Here is a 25,941-nt window from a genome sequence, read left to right on the forward strand (position 1 = left end):
GTATCTAAGTTTTTTATTACCTGAACGTTACGTTGGATTGCGGAAATTCGCAGCCAGAATTCTAGCAATGTTTGCAAGCACTGATCTCTGTGAGCAGTTCTTTTCTATATGTATCCTAGAAAAGATGTCAAGCATCAGGACAAAGACAAAAAGCGTAATCATAGTAACTTTTAATGGCCAAACTGTACTACAAATTAAGCTAAGGGACAGGTATGCCATTAATTATTGTATTTTATTGTATTGTTTCTAATTTACATAAAACTAGTAAGATGTTTTACAACTGATTTTTGGTTGCGGCCCCTCAGGTCGTAGTTAGTATTTATGCGGCCCATACACCTTTATGAGTTTGACATGTACACCATGGCTATACATGATCTGTTCAAAGGACTATATATGAAACATTAAGAAATCCCCACATAAGACAGTATATACATTAAATGTTCAATACAAATGAAATTAATATAGGAAAGAATATGAAAGTTGCCAAATAAACAACATATCATATTAAAACGATATAAAGTAGATTGTCATTACACATTAAAAACTACAGAAAGAAATGTTCACACTATATAGAACAAGACATTTAAGACAAGATGTCAATGAAGACACTCTATAGTACAAGACATGTACAACAAGACATACATAAAATAAACAGCTCATAAAGATCACACACTAAAATTAATGTACACACCATTTTCAATATAGGTATGACTGGTTCCAGGAGGGTGTAGCTTCTACATTTCATAATTCGAATCTGATAAATGCATTCATCACCATCTCCTAAATCTTTGCATTGAAGCAGCTTTGGTTCTTACCAACAACCTATACATGTGCACACGACACCGAAACACTTAATTCATTCCACAGAGCGAGGTAAAAGTCTTTTATCACGTTGATTGTGGATTAAATATTTCTACCGAGTTCTGCACACGGGTTGTTGATTAGCTTTACCAAACTCTGCACACGATACTAACTAAATCTATGTTATAGTTATCTGCCTTTCATGTTGTTTCCCCACTGGTAGCCGGTTACCAGAGAGGTAGTGTGCGGATTTCTAAGACATTTTAGTTTCAGGAGAAATATTGTTTTGCGACCTCTATGTAATTAAGACTTAGTTAGTTCGGTCAATATCCCGCACTGTTTGATAACCATGAGACACTTGAAGGTAAGATCCACTAAGCAATTACATTGTTATAAAGTGTACACTTTAAATTGTAATATCGAGAGTGAGAGAAAGAGAGAAAAAAGAGAGAGAGAGAGATTTTACTTCTACGACTTAGAGATTGTTTGGTTTTGTTGTTGATTCATTTCTTAATCTCCTTCATCTTTTTATTTTCTGTTTCCTTTATATCGCTCCCACATTTCTCCATATCATAATATCTTCTTTGTCTATATTTAAACTAGATCTTTAAAAAAACTACTTTCTGTAAAAATATTACGATATGTACCAATTCTAATATATATATAAATGCTTGCTTTATCAGTGATTGGCCTCTTTAGTCACATGAGAAATTACAAAAGGCAAAAGATCGTCTCTCGAGACGTAAAATGCCACATAAAAACATGGACTTGTTAACTTAGGATGTTCTTCTTCAGATGTTGAATTTTGAGTAAAAGTAAATGCATAAATCAATAAATGAAATTAAATAATTAGTCAATTAATTACTGGTTATTAATTATTTTATTTGATACCAGCAAGGGAAATTAATCTTTCAGTATTCACAGATATGGTTAAATATATGGGTTTTCCCCCTTCAATAATTATACACATTATTTCTCACAATCCATAAATCAAGTTGAAACTTGAAACAATTATTTATTGTAACTATCAAAACACGAAAAGTATCCCATTGGTCAATTAATTATTGATAATTTATTATTTTGTTTCACATTGATAAAGGAATATAACTTCTGATTCTTGAGTGTGAAAAATATAAATGCGGAGTTCTTTCTCTTTTATGTGTAGCTCTTTCTTTAAAAGGATTTTTTATTTTGCTTGTTACACAATACCATTACTTTGTACAAATGGTATAGACCTATAGGAATAGTAGTGAAGGCAAGGAGTTCATACATTTATTCAATTCCATCACCTGCAATCTTTGGGACCTGCTGTAGTTGTTGCCCCTTTCTCAGTTTCTTTTTCATCCATCCGCTCAACATGAGACACCAACAAAAACATACTCAAATCTAATCCATGCTGGGTTTAATGGTTTCAAAAAGTAGTCCTACTACATACGTAGCTATTTGCACAATTTAATCTAATCTATAACTAAAGTAAAAGTAAGGTTCTACATTTAGACCTTGCGATCTAAAACCTACTTTAAACATTCTATCAGTAAAATAGACAGCAGTTATTTGTTATTTAAAAAGACAATGAAATGAAAATTTGAAAAATGTTTAAACAATCGTGACATGAAAGAAACATCTAGAGAGATAACAAAGTTGTTGTTTTAAAAAAAAATTCTAATCTGAACTGAATATTGAACCATTGTACCATATCTCGTCAATTGAACGTGGGAGAATCTAGCAGACGACAGTAGGCAAAACATTTACCAATATGTATTCGCTACTAACACTTGTCAGGAAACGTCAATATTTTAAAACAACTAAAAAGTGTTGAGAAAAATAGCATTCATAAAAACGACTATCTCACTCTGTGTGGAATCAGAGAAACAAACCTCGTGGAACACTGAACGTGGACTGAACTGCAAGACAAACCCCGTGGAACACTGAACATGGACTGAACTGCAAGACAAACCTTGTAGAACACTGAACATGGACTGAACTGCAAGACAAACCTTGTAGAACACTGAACGTGGACTGAACTGCAAGACAAACCTCGTGGAACACTGAACGTGGACTGAACTGCAAGACAAACCCCGTGGAACACTGAACATGGACTGAACTGCAAGACAAACCTTGTAGAACACTGAACATGGACTGAACTGCAAGACAAACCTTGTGGAACACTGAATATGGACTGAACTGCAAGACAAACCTCGTAGAACACTGAACATGAACTGAACTGCGAGACAAACCTTGTGGAACACTGAATATGGACTGAACTGCAAGACAAACCCCGTGGAACACTGAACATGGACTGAACTGCAAGACAAACCTTGTAGAAAACTGAACATGGACTGTACTGCAAGACAAACCTCGTAGAACACTGAACATGGACTGTACTGCAAGACAAACCTCGTAGAACATTGAACATGGACTGTACTGCAAGACAAACCTTGTGGAACACTGAACATGGACTAAACTGCAAGACAAACCTCGTGGAACACTGAACATGGACTGAACTGCAAGACAAACCCCGTGGAACACTGAACATGGACTGAACTGCAAGACAAACCCCGTGGAACACTGAACATGGACTGAACTGCAAGACAAACCCCGTGGAACACTGAACATGGACTGAACTGCAAGACAAACCCCGTGGAACACTGAACATGGACTGAACTGCAAGACAAACCCCGTGGAACACTGAACATGGACTGAACTGTAAGACAAACCCCGTGGAACACTGAACATGGACTGAACTGCAAGACAAACCTCGTGGAAAACTGAACATGGACTGAACTGCAAGACAAACCTTGTAGAACACTGAACATGGACAGAACTGCAAGACAAACATCGTAGAACACTGAACATGGACTGTACTGCAAGACAAACCTCGTGGAACACTGAACATGGACTGAACTTCAAGACAAACCTTGTGGAACACTGAACATGGACTGAACTGCGAGACAAACCTTGTAGAACACTGAACATGGACTGAACTGCAAGACAAACCTCGTAGAACACTGAACTTGGACTGTACTGCAATACAAATCTTATAGAACACTGAACATGGACTGAACTTCAAGACAAACCCCGTGGAACACTGAACATGGACTGAACTGCAAGACAAACCTTATGAAACACTGAACATGGACTGAACTGCAAGACAAACCCCGTGAAACACTGAACATGGACTGAACTGCAAGACAAACCTTGTGAAACACTAAACATGGACTAAAATGCAAGACAAACCTTGTAGAACACTGAACATGGACTGTACTGCAAGACAAACCCCGTGGAACACTGAACATGGACTTAACTTTAAGACAAAACCCGTGGAACACTGAACATGGACTGTACTGCAAGACAAACCTTGTGGAACACTAAAGATGGACTGAACTGCAAGACAAACCTCGTAGAACACTGAACATGGACTGAACTGCAAGACAAACCTTATAGAACACTGAACATGGACTGAACTGCAAGACAAACCTTGTGGAACACTGAACATAGGATGAACTGCAAGACAAACCTCGTGGAACACTAAACATGGACTGAACTGCAAGACAAACCCCGTGGAACACTGAACATGGACTGAACTGCAAGACAAACCAGTGGAACACTGAACATGGACTTAACTGCAAGAAAAACCCAATGGAACACTGAACATGGACTGAACTGCAAAACAAACCTCGTGAAACACTGAACATGGACTGAACTGCAAAACAAACCTTGTGGAACACTGAACATGGACTGAACTGCAAGACAAACCTCGTGGAACACTGAACATGGACTGAACTGCAAGACAAACCTCGTGGAACACTGAACATGGACTGAAATGCAAGACAAACCTTGTAGAACACTGATTTTGGACTGTACTGCAAGACAAATCACGTGGAACACTGAACATGGACTGAACTTCAAGACAAACCTCGTGGAACACTGAACATGGACTGTACTGCAAGACAAACCACGTGGAACACTGAACATGGACTTAACTGCAAGACAAACCTCGTAGAACACTAAACATGGACTGAACTGCAAGACAAACCTTGTAGAACACTGAACATGGACTGAACTGCAAGACAAAACTTGTGGAACACTGAACATGGACTAAACTGCAAGACAAACCTCGTGGAACACTGAACATGGACTGAACTGCAAGACGAACCTCGTAGAACATTGAACATAGACTAAACTGCAAGACAAACCTCATGAAACACTGAACATTGACGGAACTGCAAGACAAACCTCGTAGAACACTGAACATGGACTGAACTGCAAGAAAAAGCTCGTAGAACACTAAACATGGACTGAACTGCAAGACAAACCTTGTGGAACACTGAACATGAACTGTATTGCAAGACAAACCCCGTGGAAAACTGAACATGGACTGAACTGCAAGACAAACCCCGTGGAACACTGAACATGGACTGTACTGCAAGACAAACCCCGTAGAACACTGAACATGGACTGAACTGCAAGACAAACCTCGTGGAACACTGAACATGGACCGTACTTCAAGACAAACCCCGTGGAACACTGCTGAACATGGACTGACCTGCAAGACAAACCTTGTAAAACACTGAACATGGACTGAACTTCAAGACAAACCTCGTGGAACACTGAACATGGACTGAACTGCAAGACAAACCTTGTGGAACACTGAACATGGACTGTACTGCAAGTCAAACCCCGTGGAACACTGAACATGGACTTAACTGCAAGACAAACGTTGTAGAACACTAAACATGGACTGAACTGCAAGACAAACCTCGTGGAACACTGAATATGGACTGAACTGAGAGACAAACCTCGTGGAACACTGAACATGGACTGAACTGCAAGACAAACCTTGTAGAACACTGAACATGGACTGAACTTCAAGACAAACCTTGTAGAACACTGAACATGGACTGTATTGCAAGACAAACCTCGTGGAACACTGAACATGGACTGAACTGCAAGACAAACCTTGTAGAACACTGATTTTGGACTGTACTGCAAGACAAATCACGTGGAACACTGAACATGTACTGAACTTCAAGACAAACCTCGTGGAACACTGAACATGGACTGTACTGCAAGACAAACCACGTGGAACACTGAACATGGACTGAACTGCAAGACAAACCTCGTAGAACACTAAACATGGACTGAACTGCAAGACAAACCTTGTAGAACACTAAACATGGACTGTACTGCAAGACAAACCCCTTGGAACACTGAACATGGATTGAACTTCAAGACAAACCTCGTGGAACACTGAACATGGACTGAACTGCAAGACAAACCTTGTGGAACACTGAACATGGACTGTACTGCAAGACAAACCCCGTGGAACACTGAACATGGACTGAACTGCAAGACAAACTTTGTAGAACACTGAACATGGACTGAAATGCAAGACAAACCTCGTGGAACACTGAATATGGATTGAACTGCAAGACAAACCTTGTGGAACACTGAACATTAACTGAACTGCAAGACAAACCTCGTAGAACACTTAACATGGACTGAACTGCAAGACAAACCTTGTAGAACATTGAACATGGACTGAACTGCAAGACAAACCTCGTGGAACACTGAACATGGAATGAAATGCAAGACAAACCTCGTATAACACTGAACATGGGCTGTACTGCAAGACAAACCTCGTGGAACACTGAACATGGACTTTACTGCAAGACAAACCTTATAGAACACTGAACATGGACTGAACTGCAAGACAAACCTCGTGGAACTCTGAACATGGACTGAACTGCAAGACGAACCTCGTAGAACATTGAACATAGACTGTACTGCAAGACAAACCTCATGAAACACTGAACATGGACTGAACTGCAAGACAAACCTCGTAGAACACTGAACATGGACTGAACTGCAAGAAAAAGTTCGTAGAACACTAAACATGGACTGAACTGCAAGACAAACCTTGTGGAACACTGAACATGAACTGTATTGCAAGACAAACCCCGTGGAACACAGAACATGGACTGAACTTCAAGACAAACCTTGTGGAACACTGAACATGGACTGAACTGCGAGACAAACCTTGTAGAACACTGAACATGGACTGAACTGCAAGACAAACCTCGTAGAACACTGAACATGGACTGTACTGCAATACAAATCTTATAGAACACTGAACATGGACTGAACTTCAAGACAAACCCCGTGGAACACTGAACATGGACTGAACTGCAAGACAAACCTTATGAAACACTGAACATGGACTGAACTGCAAGACAAACCCCGTGAAACACTGAACATGGACTGAACTGCAAGACAAACCTTTTGGAACACTAAACATGGACTAAACTGCAAGACAAACCTTGTAGAACACTGAACATGGACTGTACTGCAAGACAAACCTCGTGGAACACTGAACATGGACTTAACTTCAAGACAAACCCCGTGGAACACTGAACATGGACTGTACTGCAAGACAAACCTTGTGGAACACTGAAGATGGACTGAACTGCAAGACAAACCTCGTAGAACACTGAACATGGACTGAACTGCAAGACAAACCTTATAGAACACTGAACATGGACTGAACTGCAAGAAAAACCCAATGGAACACTGAACATGGACTGAACTGCAAGACAAACCTCGTGAAACACTGAACATGGACTGAACTGCAAGACAAACCTTGTGGAACACTGAACATGGACTGAACTGCAAGGCAAACCTCGTGGAACACTGAACATGGACTGAACTGCAAGACGAACCTCGTGGAACATTGAACATAGACTGAACTGCATAACAAACCTCATGAAACACTGAACATGGACTGAACTGCAAGACAAACCTCGTAGAACACTGAAATTAGACTGTACTGCAAGGCAAACCCCGTGGAACACTGAACATGGACTGTACTTCAAGACAAACCCCGTGGAACACTGCTGAACATGGACTGAACTGCAAGACAAACCAGTGGAACACTGAACATGGACTTAACTGCAAGACAAACCCAATGGAACACTGAACATGGACTGAACTGCAAGACAAACCTCATGAAACACTAAACATAGACTGAACTGCAAGACAAACCTCGTAGAACACTAAACATGGACTGAACTGCAAGACAAACCCCGTGGAACACTGAACATGAACTGAACTGCAAGACAAACTCCGTGGAACACTGAACATGGACTGTACTGCAAGACAAACCCCGTGGAACACTGAACATGGACTGTACTGCAAGACAAACTCCGTGGAACACTGAACTTGGACTGTACTGCAAGGCAAACTCCGTGGAACACTGAACATGGACTGTACTTCAAGACAAACCCCGTGGAACACTGCTGAACATGGACTGAACTGCAAGACAAACCTTCTAGAACACTGAACATGGACTGAACTTCAAGACAAACCTCGTGGAACACTGAACATGGACTGAACTGCAAGACAAACCTTGTGGAACAATGAACATGGACTGTACCTCAAGACAAACCCCGTGGAACACTGAACATAGACTGAACTGCAAGACAAACCTTGTAGAACACTCAACATGTACTGAACTGCAAGACAAACCTCGATGAACACTGAATATGGACTGAACTGCAAGACAAACCTCGTGGAACACTGAACATGGACTGAAATGCAAGACAAACCTCCTAGAACACTGAACATGGGCTGTACTGCAAGACAAACCTCGTGGAACACTAAACATAAACTGTACTGCAAGACAAACCTTATAGAACACTGAACATGGACTGAACTGCAAAACAAACCTTGTGGAACACTGAACATGGAATGAACTGCAAGACAAACCTCGTGGAACACTAAACATGGATTGTACTGCAAGACAAACCCCTTGAAACACTGAACATGAACTGAACTGCAAGACAAACACCGTGGAACACTGAACATGGACTGTACTGCAAGACAAACCCCGTGGAACACTGAACATGGACTGTACTGCAAGACAAACCCCGTAGAACACTGAACATGGACTGAACTGCAAGACAAACCTCGTGGAACACTGAACATGGACTGTACTTCAAGACAAACCCCGTGGAACACTGCTGAACATGGACTGAACTGCAAGACAAACGTTGTAGAACACTAAACATGGACTGAACTGCAAGACAAACCTCGTGGAACACTGAATATGGACTGAACTGCAAGACAAACGTCGTGGAACACTGAACATGGACTGAACTGCAAGAAAACCTTGTAGAACACTAAATATGGACTGAACTTCAAGACAAACCTTGTAGAACACTGAACATGGACTGTACTGCAAGACAAACCTCGTGGAACACTAAACATGGACTGAACTGCAAGACAAACCTTGTAGAACACTGAACATGGACTGTACTGCAAGACAAACCACGTGGAACACTGAACATGGACTTAACTGCAAGACAAACCTCGTAGAACACTAAACATGGACTGAACTGCAAGACAAACCTTGTACAACACTGAACATGGACTGTACTGCAAGACAAACCTTGTGGAACACTGAACATGGACTGAACTGCAAGACGAACCTCGTAGAACATTGAACATAGACTAAACTGCAAGACAAACCTCATGAAACACTGAACATTGACAGAACTGCAAGACAAACCTCGTAGAACACTGAACATGGACTGAACTGCAAGAAAAAGCTCTTAGAACACTAAACATGGACTGAACTGCAAGACAAACCTTGTGGAACACTGAACATGAACTGTATTGCAAGACAAACCCCGTGGAAAACTGAACATGGACTGAACTGCAAGACAAACCCCTTGGAACACTGAACATGAACTGAACTGCAAGACAAACCCCGTGGAACACTGAACATGGACTGTACTGCAAGACAAACCCGTGGAACACTGAACATGGACTGTACTGCAAGACAAACCCCGTAGAACACTGAACATGGACTGAACTGCAAGACAAACCTCGTGGAACACTGAACATGGACTGTACTTCAAGACAAACCCCGTGGAACACTGCTGAACATGGACTGACCTGCAAGACAAACCTTGTAAAACACTGAACATGGACTGAACTTCAAGACAAACCTCGTGGAACACTGAACATGGACTGAACTGCAAGACAAACCTTGTGGAACACTGAACATGGACTGTACTGCAAGTCAAACCCCGTGGAACACTGAACATGGACTTAACTGCAAGACAAACGTTGTAGAACACTAAACATGGACTGAACTGCAAGACAAACCTCGTGGAACACTGAATATGGACTGAACTGCAAGACAAACCTCGTGGAACACTAAACATGGACTGAACTGCAAGACAAACCTTGTAGAACACTGAACATGGACTGAACTTCAAGACAAACCTTGTAGAACACTGAACATGGACTGTATTGCAAGACAAACCTCGTGGAACACTGAACATGGACTGAACTGCAAGACAAACCTTGTAGAACACTGATTTTGGACTGTACTGCAAGACAAATCACGTGGAACACTGAACATGTACTGAACTTCAAGACAAACCTCGTGGAACACTGAACATGGACAGTACTGCAAGACAAACCACGTGGAACACTGAACATGGACTGAACTGCAAGACAAACCTCGTAGAACACTAAACATGGACTGAACTGCAAGACAAACCTTGTAGAACACTAAACATGGACTGTACTGCAAGACAAACCCCTTGGAACACTGAACATGGACTGAACTTCAAGACAAACCTCGTGGAACACTGAACATGGACTGAACTGCAAGACAAACCTTGTGGAACACTGATCATGGACTGTACTGCAAGACAAACCCCGTGGAACACTGAACATGGACTGAACTGCAAGACAAACTTTGTAGAACACTGAACATGGACTGAAATGCAAGACAAACCTCGTGGAACACTGAATATGGAATGAAATGCAAGACAAACCTCGTATAACACTGAACATAGGCTGTACTGCAAGACAAACCTCGTGGAACACTGAACATGGACTTTACTGCAAGTCAAACCTTATAGAACACTGAACATGGACTGAACTGCAAGACAAACCTTGTGGAACACTGAACATTAACTGAACTGCAAGACAAACCTCGTAGAACACGGAACATGGACTGAACTGCAAGACAAACCTTGTAGAACATTGAACATGGACTGAACTGCAAGACAAACCTCGTGGAACACTGAACATGGAATGAAATGCAAGACAAACCTCGTATAACACTGAACATGGGCTGTACTGCAAGACAAACCTCGTGGAACACTGAACATGGACTTTACTGCAAGTCAAACCTTATAGAACACTGAACATGGACTGAACTGCAAGACAAACCTCGTGGAACACTGAACATGGACTGAACTGCAAGACGAACCTCGTAGAACATTGAACATAGACTGTACTGCAAGACAAACCTCATGAAACACTGAACATGGACTGAACTGCAAGACAAACCTCGTAGAACACTGAACATGGACTGAACTGCAAGAAAAAGCTCGTAGAACACTAAACATGGACTGAACTGCAAGACAAACCTTGTGGAACACTGAACATGAACTGTATTGCAAGACAAACCCCGTGGAAAACTGAACATGGACTGTACTGCAAGACAAACCCCTTGGAACACTGAACATGAACTGAACTGCAAGACAAACCCCGTGGAACACTGAACATGGACTGTACTGCAAGACAAACCCCGTGGAACACTGAACATGGACTGTACTGCAAGACAAACCCCGTAGAACACTGAACATGGACTGAACTGCAAGACAAACCTCGTAGAACACTAAACATGGACTGAACTGCAAGACAAACCCCGTGGAACACTGATCATGAACTGAACTGCAAGACAAACTTCGTGGAACACTGAACATGGACTGTACTGCAAGACAAACCCCGTGGAACACTGAACATGGACTGTACTGCAAGACAAACTCCGTAAAACACAGAACTTGGACTGTACTGCAAGGCAAACCCCGTGGAACACTGAACATGGACTGTACTTCAAGACAAACCCCGTTGAACACTGCTGAACATGGACTGAACTGCAAGACAAACCTTGTAGAACACTGAACATGGACTGAACTTCAAGACAAACCTCGTGGAACACTGAACATGGACTGAACTGCAAGACAAACCTTGTGGAACAATGAACATGGACTGTACCTCAAGACAAACCCCGTGGAACACTGAACATAGACTGAACTGCAAGACAAACCTTGTAGAACACTCAACATGGACTGAACTGCAAGACAAACCTCGTGGAACACTGAATATGGACTGAACTGCAAGACAAACCTTGTAGAACACTAAACATGGACTGAACTGCAAGACAAACCTCGTGGAACACTGAACATGGACTGAACTGCAAGACAAACCTCGTAGAACACTGAACATGGACTGAACTGCAAGACAAACCTTGTAGAACATTGAACATGGACTGAACTGCAAGACAAACCTCGTGGAACACTGAACATGGAATGAAATGCAAGACAAACCTCGTATAACACTGAACATGGGCTTTACTGCAAGACAAACCTCGTGGAACACTGAACATGGACTTTACTGCAAGTCAAACCTTATAGAACACTGAACATGGACTGAACTGCAAGACAAACCTCGTGGAACACTGAACATGGACTGAACTGCAAGACGAACCTCGTAGAACATTGAACATAGACTGTACTGCAAGACAAACCTCATGAAACACTGAACATGGACTGAACTGCAAGACAAACCTCGTAGAACACTGAACATGGACTGAACTGCAAGAAAAAGCTCGTAGAACACTAAACATGGACTGAACTGCAAGACAAACCTTGTGGAACACTGAACATGAACTGTATTGCAAGACAAACCCCGTGGAAAACTGAACATGGACTGAACTGCAAGACAAACCCCTTGGAACACTGAACATGAACTGAACTGCAAGACAAACCCCGTGGAACACTTAACATGGACTGTACTGCAAGACAAACCCCGTGGAACACTGAACATGGACTGTACTGCAAGACAAACCCCGTAGAACACTGAACATGGACTGAACTGCAAGACAAACCTCGTAGAACACTAAACATGAACTGAACTGCAAGACAAACTTCGTGGAACACTGAACATGGACTGTACTGCAAGACAAACCCCGTGGAACACTGAACATGGACTGTACTGCAAGACAAACTCCGTAAAACACAGAACTTGGACTGTACTGCAAGGCAAACCCCGTGGAACACTGAACATGGACTGTACTTCAAGACAAACCCCGTGGAACACTGCTGAACATGGACTGAACTGCAAGACAAACCTTGTAGAACACTGAACATGGACTGAACTTCAAGACAAACCTCGTGGAACACTGAACATGGACTGAACTGCAAGACAAACCTTGTGGAACAATGAACATGGACTGTACCTCAAGACAAACCCCGTGGAACACTGAACATAGACTGAACTGCAAGACAAACCTTGTAGAACACTCAACATGGACTGAACTGCAAGACAAACCTCGTGGAACACTGAATATGGACTGAACTGCAAGACAAACCTTGTAGAACACTGAACATGGACTGAACTGCAAGACAAACCTCGTGGAACACTGAACATGGACTGAACTGCAAGACAAACATCGTGGAACACTGAACATGGACTGAAATGCAAGACAAACCTCGTAGAAAACTGAACATGGGCTGTTCTGCAAGACAAACCTCGTGGAACACTAAACATAAACTGTACTGCAAGACAAACCTTATAGAACACTGAACATGGACTGAACTGCAAGACAAACCTTGTGGAACACTGAACATGGAATGAACTGCAAGACAAACCTCGTGGAACACTAAACATGGACTGTACTGCAAGACAAACCCCTTGAAACACTGAACATGAACTGAACTGCAAGACAAACACCGTGGAACACTGAACATGGACTGTACTGCAAGACAAACGTCGTGGAACACTGAACATGGACTGTACTGCAAGACACACCCCGTAGAACACTGAACATGGACTGAACTGCAAGACAAACCTCGTGGAACACTGAACATGGACTGTACTTCAAGACAAACCCCGTGGAACACTGCTGAACATGGACTGACCTGCAAGACAAACCTTGTAAAACACTGAACATGGACTGAACTTCAAGACAAACCTCGTGGAACACTGAACATGGACTGAACTGCAAGACAAACCTTGTGGAACACTGAACATGGTTTGTACTGCAAGACAAACCCCGTGGAACACTGAACATGGACTGAACTGAAAGACAAACGTTGTAGAACACTAAATGTGGACTGAACTGCAAGACAAACCTCGTGGAACACTGAATATGGACTGAACTGCAAGACAAACGTCGTGGAACACTGAACATGGACTGAACTGCAAGACAAACCTTGTAGAACACTAAATATGGACTGAACTTCAAGACAAACCTTGTAGAACACTGAACATGGACTGTACTGCAAGACAAACCTCGTGGAACACTGAACATGGACTGAACTGCAAGACAAACCTTGTAGAACACTGATTTTGGACTGTACTGCAAGACAAATCACGTGGAACACTGAACATGTACTGAACTTCAAGACAAACCTCGTGGAACACTGAACATGGACTGTACTGCAAGACAAACCACGTGGAACACTGAACATGGACTTAACTGCAAGAAAAACCTCGTAGAACACTAAACATGGACTGAACTGCAAGACAAACCTTGTAGAACACTGAACATGGACTGTACTGCAAGACAAACCTTGTGGAACACTGAACATGGACTAAACTGCAAGACAAACCTCGTGGAACACTGAACATGGACTGAACTGCAAGACGAACCTCGTAGAACATTGAACATAGACTAAACTGCAAGACAAACCTCATGAAACACTGAACATTGACAGAACTGCAAGACAAACCTCGTAGAACACTGAACATGGACTGAACTGCAAGAAAAAGCTCTTAGAACACTAAACATGGACTGAACTGCAAGACAAACCTTGTGGAACACTGAACATGAACTGTATTGCAAGACAAACCCCGTGGAAAACTGAACATGGACTGAACTGCAAGACAAACCCCTTGGAACACTGAACATGAACTGAACTGCAAGACAAACCCCGTGGAACACTGAACATGGACTGTACTGCAAGACAAACCCCGTGGAACACTGAACATGGACTGTACTGCAAGACAAACCCCGTAGAACACTGAACATGGACTGAACTGCAAGACAAACCTCGTGGAACACTGAACATGGACTGTACTTCAAGACAAACCCCGTGGAACACTGCTGAACATGGACTGACCTGCAAGACAAACCTTGTAAAACACTGAACATGGACTGAACTTCAAGACAAACCTCGTGGAACACTGAACATGGACTGAACTGCAAGACAAACCTTGTGGAACACTGAACATGGACTGTACTGCAAGTCAAACCCCGTGGAACACTGAACATGGACTTAACTGCAAGACAAACGTTGTAGAACACTAAACATGGACTGAACTGCAAGACAAACCTCGTGGAACACTGAATATGGACTGAACTGCAAGACAAACCTCGTGGAACACTGAACATGGACTGAACTGCAAGACAAACCTTGTAGAACACTGAACATGGACTGAACTTCAAGACAAACCTTGTAGAACACTGAACATGGACTGTATTGCAAGACAAACCTCGTGGAACACTGAACATGGACTGAACTGCAAGACAAACCTTGTAGAACACTGATTTTGGACTGTACTGCAAGAAAAATCACGTGGAACACTGAACATGTACTGAACTTCAAGACAAACCTCGTGGAACACTGAACATGGACTGTACTGCAAGACAAACCACGTGGAACACTGAACATGGACTGAACTGCAAGACAAACCTCGTAGAACACTAAACATGGACTGAACTGCAAGACAAACCTTGTAGAACACTGAACATGGACTGTACTGCAAGACAAACCCCTTGGAACACTGAACATGGACTGAACTTCAAGACAAACCTCGTGGAACACTGAACATGGACTGAACTGCAAGACAAACCTTGTGGAACACTGAACATGGACTGTACTGCAAGACAAACCCCGTGGAACACTGAACATGGACTGAACTGCAAGACAAACTTTGTAGAACACTGAACATGGACTGAAATGCAAGACAAACTTCGTGGAACACTGAATATGGATTGAACTGCAAGACGAACCTTGTGGAACACTGAACATTAACTGAACTGCAAGACAAACCTCGTAGAACACTAAACATGGACTGAACTGCAAGACAAACCTTGTAGAACATTGAACATGGACTGAACTGCAAGACAAACCTCGTGGAACACTGAACATGGAATGAAATGCAAGACAAACCTCGTATAACACTGAACATGGGCTGTACTGCAAGACAAACCTCGTGGAACACTGAACATGGACTTTACTGCAAGACAAACCTTATAGAACACTGAACATGGACTGAACTGCAAGACAAACCTCGTGGAACACTGAACATGGACTGAACTGCAAGACGAACCTCGTAGAACATTGAACATAGACTGTACTGCAAGACAAACCTCATGAAACACTGAACATGGACTGAACTGCAAGAAAAAGCTCGAAGAACACTAAACATGGACTGAACTGCAAGACAAACCTTGTGGAACACTGAACATGAACTGTATTGCAAGACAAACCCCGTGGAAAACTGAACATGGACTGAACTGCAAGACAAACCCCTTGGAACACTGAACATGAACTGAAATGCAAGACAAACCCCGTGGAACACTGAACATGGACTGTACTGCAAGACAAACCCCGTGGAACACTGAACATGGACTGTACTGCAAGACAAACCCCGTAGAACACTGAACATGGACTGAACTGCAAGACAAACCTCGTAGAACACTAAACATGGACTGTACTGCAAGACAAACCCCGTGGAACACTGAACATGAACTGAACTGCAAGACAAACTTCGTGGAACACTGAACATGGACTGTACTGCAAGACAAACCCCGTGGAACACTGAACATGGACTGTACTGCAAGACAAACTCCGTAAAACACAGAACTTGGACTGTATTGCAAGGCAAACCCCGTGGAACACTGAACATGGACTGTACTTCAAGACAAACCCCGTGGAACACTGCTGAACATGGACTGAACTGCAAGACAAACCTTGTAGAACACTGAACATGGACTGAACTTCAAGACAAACCTCGTGGAACACTGAACATGGACTGAACTGCAAGACAAACCTTGTGGAACAATGAACATAGACTGTACCTCAAGACAAACCCCGTGGAACACTGAACATAGACTGAACTGCAAGACAAACCTTGTAGAACACTCAACATGGACTGAACTGCAAGACAAACCTCGTGGAACACTGAATATGGACTGAACTGCAAGACAAACCTTGTAGAACACTGAACATGGACTGAACTGAAAGACAAACCTCGTGGAAAACTGAACATGGACTGAACTGCAAGACAAACCTCGTGGAACACTGAACATGGACTGAAATGCAAGACAAACCTCGTAGAAAACTGAACATGGGCTGTACTGCAAGACAAACCTCGTGGAACACTAAACATAAACTGTACTGCAAGACAAACCTTATAGAACACTGAACATGGACTGAACTGCAAGACAAACCTTGTGGAACACTGAACATGGACTGAACTGCAAGACAAACCTCGTGGAACACTAAACATGGACTGTACTGCAAGACAAACCCCGTGGAACACTGAACATAGACTGTACTGCAAGACAAACCCCGTAGAACACTGAACATGGACTGAACTGCAAGACAAACCTCGTGGAACACTGAACATGGACTGTACTTCAAGACAAACCCCGTGGAACACTGCTGAACATGGACTGTACTGCAAGACAAACCCCGTAGAACACTGAACATGGACTGAACTGCAAGACAAACCTCGTGGAACACTGAACATGGACTGTACTTCAAGACAAACCCCGTGGAACACTGCTGAACATGGACTGACCTGCAAGACAAACCTTGTAAAACACTGAACATGGACTGAACTGCAAGACAAACCTCGTGGAACATTGAACATGGACTGAACTGCAAGACAAACATTGTGGAACACTGAACATGGACTGTACTGCAAGACAAACCCCGTGGAACACTGAACATGGACTTAACTGCAAGACAAACGTTGTAGAACATTAAACATGGACTGAACTGCAAGACAAACCTCGTGGAACACTGAATATGGACTGAACTGCAAGACAAACCTCGTGGAACACTGAACATGGACTGAACTGCAAGACAAACCTTGTAGAACACTAAACATGGACTGAACTTCAAGACAAACCTTGTAGAACACTGAACATGGACTGTACTGCAAGACAAACCTCGTGGAACACTGAACATGGACTGAACTGCAAGACAAACCTTGTAGAACACTGATTTTGGACTGTACTGCAAGACAAATCACGTGGAACACTGAACATGGACTGAACTTCAAGACAAACCTCGTGGAACACTGAACATGGACTGTACTGCAAGACAAACCACGTGGAACACTGAACATGGACTGAACTGCAAGACAAACCTCTTAGAACACTAAACATGGACTGAACTGCAAGACAAACCTTGTAGAACACTGAACATGGACTGTACTGCAAGACAAACCTTGTGGAACACTGAACATGGACTAAACTGCAAGACAAACCTCGTGGAACACTGAACATGGACTGAACTGCAAGACGAACCTCGTAGAACATTGAACATAGACTAAACTGCAAGACAAACCTCATGAAACACTGAACATTGACAGAACTGCAAGACAAACCTCGAAGAACACTGAACATGGACTGAACTGCAAGAAAAAGCTCGTAGAACACTAAACATGGACTGAACTGCAAGACAAACCTTGTAGAACACTGAACATGGACTGTACTGCAAGAGAAACCCCGTGGAACACTGAACATGGACTGTACTGCAAGACAAACCTCGTGGAACACTGAACATGGACTGAACTGCAAGAGAAACCTTGTGGAACACTGAACATGGACTGTACTGCAAGACAAACCCCGTGGAACACTGAACATGGACTGAACTGCAAGACAAACCTTGTAGAACACTGAACATGGACTGAAATGCAAGACAAACCTCGTGGAACACTGAATATGGATTGAACTGCAAGACAAACCTTGTGGAACACTGAACATTAACTGAACTGCAAGACAAACCTCGTAGAACACTGAACATGGACTGAACTGCAAGACAAACCTTGTGGAACACTGAACATGGAATGAACTGCAAGACAAACCTCGTGAAACACTGAACATGGACTGAACTGCAAGACGAACCTCGTAGAACATTGAACATAGACTGTACTGCAAGACAAACCTCATGAAACACTGAACATGGACTGAACTGCAAGACAAATCACGTGGAACACTGAACATGGACTGAAATGCAAGACAAACCTCGTAGAAAACTGAACATGGTTTGTACTGCAAGACAAACCTCGTGGAACACTGAACATGGACTGAACTGCAAGACAAACCTCGTAGAACACTAAACATGGACTGAACTGCAAGACAAACCTTGTGGAACACTGAACATGAACTCTATTGCAAGAAAAACGCCGTGGAAAATTGAACATAGACTGAACTGCAAGACAAAACCCGTGGAACACTAAACATGAACTTAATTGCAAGACAAACCCCGTGGAACACTGAACATGGACTGTACTGCAAGACAAACCCCGTGGAACACTGAACATGGACTGTACTTCAAGACAAACCCCGTGGAACACTGCTGAACATGGACTGACCTGCAAGACAAACCTTGTAAAACACTGAACATGGACTGAACTGCAAGACAAACCTCGTGGAACATTGAACACGGACTGAACTGCAAGACAAACCTTGTGGAACACTGAACATGGACTGTACTGCAAGACAAACCCCGTGGAACACTGAACATGGACTTAACTGCAAGACAAACGTTGTAGAACATTAAACATGGACTGAACTGCAAGACAAACCTCGTGGAACACTGAATATGGACTGAACTGCAAGACAAACCTCGTGGAACACTGAACATGGACTGAACTGCAAGACAAACCTTGTAGAACACTAAACATGGACTGAACTTCAAGACAAACCTTGTAGAACACTGAACATGGACTGTACTGCAAGACAAACCTCGTGGAACACTGAACATGGACTGAACTGCAAGACAAACCTCTTAGAACACTAAACATGGACTGAACTGCAAGACAAACCTTGTAGAACACTGAACATGGACTGTACTGCAAGACAAACCTTGTGGAACACTGAACATGGACTAAACTGCAAGACAAACCTCGTGGAACACTGAACATTGACTGAACTGCAAGACGAACCTCGTAGAACATTGAACATAGACTAAACTGCAAGACAAACCTCGTAGAACACTGAAATATGGACTGAACTGCAAGAAAAAGCTCGTAGAAAACTAAACATGGACTGAACTGCAAGACAAACCTTGTAGAACACTGAACATGGACTGTACTGCAAGAGAAACCCCGTGGAACACTGAACATGGACTGTACTGCAAGACAAACCTCGTGGAACACTGAACATGGACTGAACTGCAAGAGAAACCTTGTGGAACACTGAACATGGACTGTACTGCAAGACAAACCCCGTGGAACACTGAACATGGACTGAACTGCAAGACAAACCTTGTAGAACACTGAACATGGACTGAAATGCAAGACAAACCTCGTGGAACACTGAATATGGATTGAACTGCAAGACAAACCTTGTGGAACACTAAACATTAACTGAACTGCAAGACAAACCTCGTAGAACACTGAACATGGACTGAACTGCAAGACAAACCTTGTGGAACACTGAACATGGAATGAACTGCAAGACAAACCTCGTGAAACACTGAACATGGACTGAACTGCAAGACGAACCTCGTAGAACATTGAACATAGACTGTACTGCAAGACAAACCTCATGAAACACTGAACATGGACTGAACTGGAAGACAAACCTCGTAGAACACTGAACATGGACTGAACTGCAAGAAAAAGCTCGTAGAAAACTAAACATGGACTGAACTGCAAGACAAACCTTGTGGAACACTGAACATGAACTGTATTGCAAGACAAACCCCGTGGAAAACTGAACATGGACTGAACTGCAACACAAACCCCTTGGAACACTGAACATGAACTGAACTGCAAGACAAACCCCGTGGAACACTGAACATGGACTGTACTGCAAGAGAAACCCCGTGGAACACTGAACATGGACTGTACTGCAAGACAAACCCCGTAGAACACTGAACATGGACTGAACTGCAAGACAAACCTCGTGGAACACTGAACATGGACTGTACTTCAAGACAAACCCCGTGGAACACTGCTGAACATGGACTGAACTGCAAGACAAACCTCGTGGAACACTGAACATGGACTGAACTGCAAGACAAACCTTGTGGAACACTGAACATGGACTGTACTGCAAGACAAACCCCGTGGAACACTGAACATGGACTGAACTGCAAGACAAACGTTGTAGAACACTAAACATTGACTGAACTGCAAGACAAACCTCGTGGAACACTGAATATGGACTGAACTGCAAGACAAACCTCGTGGAACACTGAACATGGACTGAACTGCAAGACAAACCTTGTAGAACACTGAACATGGACTGAACTTCAAGACAAACCTTGTAGAACACTGAACATGGACTGTACTGCAAGACAAACCTCGTGGAACACTGAACATGGACTGAACTGCAAGACAAACCTTGTAGAACACTGATTTTGGACTGTACTGCAAGACAAATCACGTGGAACACTGAACATGTACTGAACTTCAAGACAAACCTCGTGGAACACTGAACATGGACTGTACTGCAAGACAAACCACGTGGAACACTGAACATGGACTGAACTGCAAGACAAAACTCGTAGAACACTAAACATGGACTGAACTGCAAGACAAACCTTGTAGAACACTGAACATGGACTGTACTGCAAGACAAACCCCTTGGAACACTGAACATGGACTGAACTTCAAGACAAACCTCGTGGAACACTGAACATGGACTGAACTGCAAGAGAAACCTTGTGGAACACTAAACATGGACTGTACTGCAAGACAAACCCCGTGGAACACTGAACATGGACTGAACTGCAAGACAAACCTTGTAGAACACTGAACATGGACTGAAATGCAAGACAAACCTCGTGAAACACTGAACATGGACTGAACTGCAAGACGAACCTCGTAGAACATTGAACATAGACTGTACTGCAAGACAAACCTCATGAAACACTGAACATGGACTGAACGGGAAGACAAACCTCGTAGAACACTGAACATGGACTGAACTGCAAGAAAAAGCTCGTAGAAAACTAAACATGGACTGAACTGCAAGACAAACCTTGTGGAACACTGAACATGAACTGTATTGCAAGACAAACCCCGTGGAAAACTGAACATGGACTGAACTGCAACACAAACCCCTTGGAACACTGAACATGAACTGAACTGCAAGACAAACCCCGTGGAACACTGAACATGGACTGTACTGCAAGAGAAACCCCGTGGAACACTGAACATGGACTGTACTGCAAGACAAACCCCGTAGAACACTGAACATGGACTGAACTGCAAGACAAACCTCGTGGAACACTGAACATGGACTGTACTTCAAGACAAACCTCGTGGAACACTGCTGAACATGGACTGAACTGCAAGACAAACCTCGTGGAACACTGAACATGGACTTAACTGCAAGACAAACCTTGTTGAACACTGAACATGGACTGTACTGCAAGACAAACCCCGTGGAACACTGAACATGGACTGAACTGCAAGACAAACCTCGTGGAACACTGAACATGGACTGTACTTCAAGACAAACCCCGTGGAACACTGCTGAACATGGACTGAACTGCAAGACAAACCTCGTGGAACACTGAACATGGACTGAACTGCAAGACAAACCTTGTGGAACACTGAACATGGACTGTACTGCAAGACAAACCCCGTGGAACACTGAACATGGACTGAACTGCAAGACAAACGTTGTAGAACACTAAACATTGACTGAACTGCAAGACAAACCTCGTGGAACACTGAATATGGACTGAACTGCAAGACAAACCTCGTGGAACACTGAACATGGACTGAACTGCAAGACAAACCTTGTAGAACACTGAACATGGACTGAACTTCAAGACAAACCTTGTAGAACGCTGAACATGGACTGTACTGCAAGACAAACCTCGTGGAACACTGAACATGGACTGAACTGCAAGACAAACCTTGTAGAACACTGATTTTGGACTGTACTGCAAGACAAATCACGTGGAACACTGAACATGTATTGAACTTCAAGACAAACCTCGTGGAACACTGAACATGGACTGTACTGCAAGACAAACCACGTGGAACACTGAACATGGACTGAACTGCAAGACAAAACTCGTAGAACACTAAACATGGACTGAACTGCAAGACAAACCTTGTAGAACACTGAACATGGACTGAACTTCAAGACAAACCTTGTAGAACACTGAACATGGACTGTACTGCAAGACAAACCTCGTGGAACACTGAACATGGACTGAACTGCAAGAGAAACCTTGTGGAACACTAAACATGGACTGTACTGCAAGACAAACCCCGTGGAACACTGAACATTGACTGAACTGCAAGACAAACCTTGTAGAACACTGAACATGGACTGAAATGCAAGACAAACCTCGTGGAACACTGAATATGGATTGAACTGCAAGACAAACCTTGTGGAACACTGAACATTAACTGAACTGCAAGACAAACCTCGTAGAACACTGAACATGGACTGAACTGCAAGACAAACCTTGTAGAACATTGAACATGGACTGAACTGCAAGACAAACCTCGTGGAACACTGAACATGGAATGAAATGCAAGACAAACCTCGTAGAACACTGAACATGGGCTGTACTGCAAGACAAACCTCGTGGAACACTGAACATGGACTTTACTGCAAGACAAACCTTATAGAACACTGAACATGGACTGAACTGCAAGACGAACCTTTTGGAACACTGAACATGGACTGAACTGCAAGACAAACCTCGTGGAACACTGAACATGGACTGAACTGCAAGACGAACCTCGTAGAACATTGAACATAGACTGTACTGCAAGACAAACCTCATGAAACACTGAACTTGGACTGAACTGCAAGACAAACCTCGTAGAACACTGAACATGGACTGAACTGCAAGAAAAAGCTCGTAGAAAACTAAACATGGACTGAACTGCAAGACAAACCTTGTGGAACACTGAACATGAACTGTATTGCAAGACAAACCCCGTGGAAAACTGAACATGGACTGAACTGCAACACAAACCCCTTGGAACACTGAACATGAACTGAACTGCAAGACAAACCCCGTGGAACACTGAACATGGACTGTACTGCAAGAGAAACCCCGTGGAACACTGAACATGGACTGTACTGCAAGACAAACCCCGTAGAACACTGAACATGGACTGAACTGCAAGACAAACCTCGTGGAACACTGAACATGGACTGTACTTCAAGACAAACCCCGTGGAACACTGCTGAACATGGACTGAACTGCAAGACAAACCTCGTGGAACACTGAACATGGACTGAACTGCAAGACAAACCTTGTGGAACACTGAACATGGACTGTACTGCAAGACAAACCCCGTGGAACACTGAACATGGACTGAACTGCAAGACAAACGTTGTAGAACACTAAACATGGACTGAACTGCAAGACAAACCTCGTGGAACACTGAATATGGACTGAACTGCAAGACAAACCTCGTGGAACACTGAACATGGACTGAACTGCAAGACAAACCTTGTAGAACACTGAACATGGACTGAACTTCAAGACAAACCTTGTAGAACACTGAACATGGACTGTACTGCAAGACAAACCTCGTGGAACACTGAACATGGACTGAACTGCAAGACAAACCTTGTAGAACACTGATTTTGGACTGTACTGCAAGACAAATCACGTGGAACACTGAACATGTACTGAACTTCAAGACAAACCTCGTGGAACACTGAACATGGACTGTACTGCAAGACAAACCACGTGGAACACTGAACATGGACTGAACTGCAAGACAAACCTCGTAGAACACTAAACATGGACTGAACTGCAAGACAAACCTTGTAGAACACTGAACATGGACTGTACTGCAAGACAAACCCCTTGGAACACTGAACATGGACTGAACTTCAAGACAAACCTCGTGGAACACTGAACATGGACTGAACTGCAAGACAAACCTTGTGGAACACTGAACATGGACTGTACTGCAAGACAAACCCCGTGGAACACTGAACATGAACTGAACTGCAAGACAAACCTTGTAGAACACTGAACATGGACTGATATGCAAGACAAACCTCGTGGAACACTGAATATGGATTTAACTGCAAGACAAACCTTGTGGAACACTGAACATTAACTGAACTGCAAGACAAACCTCGTAGAACACTGAACATGGACTGAACTGCAAGACAAACCTTGTAGAACATTGAACATGGACTGAACTGCAAGACAAACCTCGTGGAACACTGAACATGGAATGAAATGCAAGACAAACCTCGTAGAACACTGAACATGGGCTGTACTGCAAGACAAACCTCGTGGAACACTGAACATGGACTTTACTGCAAGACAAACCTTATAGAACACTGAACATGGACTGAACTGCAAGACAAACCTTGTGGAACACTGAACATGGAATGAAGTGCAAGACAAACCTCGTGGAACACTAAACATGGACTGTACTGCAAGACAAACCCCGTGGAACACTGAACATGGACTGAACTTCAAGACAAACCAGTGGAACACTGAAAATGGACTTAACTGCAAGACAAACCCAATAAAACACTGAACATGTACTGAACTGGAAGACAAACCTCGTGGAACACTGAACATGGACTGAACTGCAAGACAAACCTTGTGGAACACTCAACATGGACTGAACTGCAAGACAAACCTCGTGGAACACTAAACATGGACTGTACTGCAAGACAAACCCCGTGGAACACTGACCATGGACTGAACTGCAAGACAAACCAGTGGAACACTGAACATGAACTTAACTGCAAGACAAACCCCGTGGAACACTGAACATGGATTGAATTGCAAGACAAACCTCGTGGAACACTGAACATGGACTGAACTGCAAGACAAACCTTGTGGAACACTGAAC

General features: G+C 43.0%; 1 protein-coding gene across 1 annotated transcript in view; it reads left to right on the forward strand.

Annotated features, from left to right (window-relative positions):
- The first annotated feature begins 1,033 nt into the window (after positions 1-1,033).
- Positions 1,034-25,941, forward strand: part of LOC129928278 (uncharacterized) — a 45,290-nt gene continuing 20,382 nt past the window's right edge. Inside the window, exon 1 of the mRNA XM_056041959.1 lies at positions 1,034-1,165. The gene's annotated coding sequence lies outside the window, so the exon portion shown is untranslated. The remainder of the gene's footprint in view (positions 1,166-25,941) is intronic.

The sequence above is a fragment of the Biomphalaria glabrata genome, chromosome 9, assembly GCF_947242115.1.
Source record: "Biomphalaria glabrata chromosome 9, xgBioGlab47.1, whole genome shotgun sequence".
NCBI lineage: Eukaryota > Metazoa > Mollusca > Gastropoda > Planorbidae > Biomphalaria > Biomphalaria glabrata.